This window comes from Thalia democratica, unplaced genomic scaffold, assembly GCF_965202585.1.
Source record: "Thalia democratica unplaced genomic scaffold, ktThaDemo2.hap1.1 HAP1_SCAFFOLD_1980, whole genome shotgun sequence".
Taxonomy (NCBI): Eukaryota; Metazoa; Chordata; class Thaliacea; order Salpida; family Salpidae; genus Thalia; species Thalia democratica.
Genome location: NW_028140769.1, coordinates 12,501 through 15,905, shown reverse-complemented (window position 1 = coordinate 15,905; position 3,405 = coordinate 12,501). Strand labels below are relative to the sequence as shown.

General features: G+C 28.6%; 3 non-coding genes across 3 annotated transcripts; all 3 read right to left on the bottom strand.

Moving 5' to 3' along the window:
* Positions 1-1,011: 1,011 nt before the first annotated feature.
* LOC145849049 (5S ribosomal RNA) lies at positions 1,012-1,130 on the bottom strand. The gene has a single exon (XR_014372297.1). It is a non-coding gene; the product is annotated as a 5S ribosomal RNA (ribosomal RNA).
* A 1,720-nt stretch (positions 1,131-2,850) lies between these two features.
* Positions 2,851-2,965, bottom strand: LOC145849055 (U5 spliceosomal RNA). The gene has a single exon (XR_014372303.1). It is a non-coding gene; the product is annotated as a U5 spliceosomal RNA (small nuclear RNA).
* Positions 2,966-3,046: 81 nt separating this feature from the next.
* LOC145849054 (U2 spliceosomal RNA) lies at positions 3,047-3,242 on the bottom strand. Its single transcript, XR_014372302.1, has one exon. It is a non-coding gene; the product is annotated as a U2 spliceosomal RNA (small nuclear RNA).
* Between the last annotated feature and the right edge of the window lie 163 nt (positions 3,243-3,405).

The following is a 3,405-nucleotide window of genomic DNA, read 5'->3' as shown; positions in this document are numbered from 1 at the left end:
GTATTATATTTCAATTACAGTGAACTTCAAGTAAGATAAGTTTTTTTTTTTGTAATAACTACAAAATTTGTATTTTAGTTTACTATTAGCAACTAAATATTCATATTTAATATATTTAAAAAAAGTTTCTATACAAGCTATTATTTACTAACTCTAATATTGATATTTCGATGCATATTAAAACATACAAATTTTACCAACTAAACTTAACAACTAAATAGTTTTGTTTACATTATTATAACTTTGAAACATAAGCTTGTACACCTTATATAGTAGACTTGACATAACATAACATTATTTAATTCTTTTTGTTTGAAATAAACTAAACTCATTTAGTTATTAGTAAATTACAACATAAATGTTTATAACAATAAAACTAATATTTAATAATAGCTTTTAATTAAAGCTTAATAGCTTTTTAATTATTTAACTTTGATAGTTTTCTTTTAATAGTTTAATAGTCCTTATTTAAGTTCAAAGAAAATTGCTATATATTTAGTACACTTACAAAAGTAAACTAAGTAAACGTAATTCAATAGTTTCTATTGAGTAAAAGTAATTACAAATACATTATGTTAATACAAAACTTTAAAAAGCTTTTGCTAGTATCTGTTGGTAACAGCCAATAACCTATTATGACTCACAATACAAAAGTTCAAAATTTATTTTTTGTTTGATTTTTCAAGTAACCACGCTTTTATTTGTTTGTGGACAAAAAGACTTTTAAGTTTTAGTATAAAAGATATAATTGTATTAATTTTAACTCAGAAAATTGTACTCTACAAGATGGTGCCATTATTTTTTCGATATCTCAAACTGGTCAAACCACTTTTTTAGCGCTTTAATTGGTTTAAACAGCAAATAACGTTATCTGATTGGCTAAGGTTTTTGTTTGCTAATAGTTAAAACTTTATTTTATTTTAAGCTTTAAATAAATGTAAATAAACGAGTAATAAGTATAAATAGGTCAGAAAGAAAAATAGTACAAAAAAGATGAATTCAAAAAGCAAAAGCCTACGGCACGTGGTATTCCCAAGCGGTCACCCATCTAAGTACTAACCACGCCCGACACTGCTTAACTTCCCAGATCGGACGAGATGGGGTGTACTCAGTGTGGTATGGTCGTAGGCGTTTGAAAGCGTTTACAAGCCTTTATAAACCCTTCGGTTTGTTTAAAAAACCTATTTGCACTTGATTTACAATCAATTTGATATTTTAAAATTAATCCTTATAAAATTTTAACTTGATGTAAGTATTTTTTTTATGAAAACCTTTTTTTTTGGTGTTTTAATTACAATTACTCCCTTTAACTTTATTTAAGACTTTGTTTAAAAGATTGTTAACTATATTCTATATTAAATACTATGATTAGAAGTAAAGTTTATTAAGTCATTAAACTAAATAAAAAATAATGTTAAAATAAACATGTTGTGTTTAGTTTGTTTTACTATTTCTCATTGTTCTATTTATAGATGGTATTGTTTTACTTCAAGAATATTTATAGTTAGTTTCTAAAGAATATCTCATACTACATCAGATTTTACGATTAACTTAATTTGAGGTAATAAAATATTTGACGTTTAATTTAATAACTCAACTATGTTTATGTTATAAAATAATAGTATATAATACACATACTTTATAATATAATAATATGTATAACTAGTTGTTTTACTTTAAAATGAATAATTAAGTGGAAGAATTAAAAGAACTCACATTTTTGAAGAGAGCGTGGAAAACCAGAAAAGTCTTTTAAAACATTTATTAAATTATCGATAAATATAGAATACAATAGAATTAAACATATAAACGTAACTGTGGTTGCTTAGAAACTAAACAAGAAATTTTTTAATAAAAATATAAAATAGTTATTAAATAGAATTAAAATAAAATAAAAGTAATATAAATTATATTTTTAAACTAAATAACAATTCACGAGCAATATTAGCGCAATGTCAGAGTATGAGTTTATAATAAAGGAATTGCTTCCTTGGTGTTGATACTTACCTTATTCAAATAGAATACATTTTCAGCAATCAGGCTTGTATTTATCTTAGCGCGCGTAACACAACGTTTGTGGGTTTTGGCACACTTTTGTCGATAGTGGGCGCCCCGCCTCTTAAGTACAGAAATTTCGGGAATTTTCGATTTTTGGAATTCTGACTCGACAGATCGTTTTTGTTTGGTCCGGAGACCCCGTAAAAAATTTTTCAGCCCATTTGAAGCATGATGAAAAAATGTTATTTCGACCCCCTTTTTTTAGGGGTTACGGGGACATCGACCCATTTTTTGGGAATAAAAAACTCCTAGAAAAGGACCACTTTTCTTCTTTTTTCGAATTTCGACTTTTTATTTTTTTGGAAAATTTTTCTATTTTCTTTGTTTGTTCTATTATAAGGTCGAAAATATTTTTTTTGAGCTTCGCAACGCATAAGGACTAACGTAAGGTAAGTTTTAAAAGATTTTTTTTTTCGATAATTTTTTCTATATTTTTTGTTTGGTCCATTACAAAGTCGAAAATATTTTATTACGGCTTCTAAACGCGTGTAGATTAACCGTAGGGTAGGTTATTTCGAAATTTCAATCTTTCAATATTAATAATATTTTAGTAAATTGTTCGATTATGAGGTTTTTATGGCTCTTTCAGCACCCAATAAGTACATTAGAAAATAAAACATGAAATAAAAACATCAACTAAAATGAAAATAACATATTCTGTGAAAAAACCTACGAAAATTCTTTATGAAATTTTCTTTGTCACATAATTGGAAGCTAAGAAAAACCGGAAAATAATTCTTTTTGAGCCATTTTTTTGTATGATAAATAGTATGCAAGCTGCCGATGTCAGAAGACTGTCGACAGCCGAAAAAAAGTCTGTTAAGACTCATTGAAATTGCTCCTGTCCACGGAAATCTTTAGTAAAAGGCGAAAGATTCATTCGTGTACTGAACTGAAGCCAGAGTGATTAGCAACGGTTGCCAAGGCTTTTTCTATGGGCTTTACCATGCTACAGGTTGTGAATAAATGTATACAAACTCCCCCAGAGGGGAGGCGAGCCGATTCCGGAGGTACTGCAATACCGGACCGACTCTTGACGAGCAGGACAATAAATTGTCTGAACTGCACGTCGGTTGACAAAAAGTCGTTTGATCATGGGAAGGACGCGTGGTCCTTCTCGAAGCGATCAAACTTCGAAGAACAGATACTACACTTGATCTTAGCTCAATGAGCCGAGAAGCGATGCCTTCTAAGTTTCCGTTTTTTTAATAAACAAACGAAGACTTCGAAGAGCTTGTGACGACCACTCGCATTAGTCATTTAATTGGGGGATGAATGCACAGTGAATACGGTACAAAATCACCTTTAAATGTCTCTAAAGTATAAAGAAAGTAAATTGAAATAAAA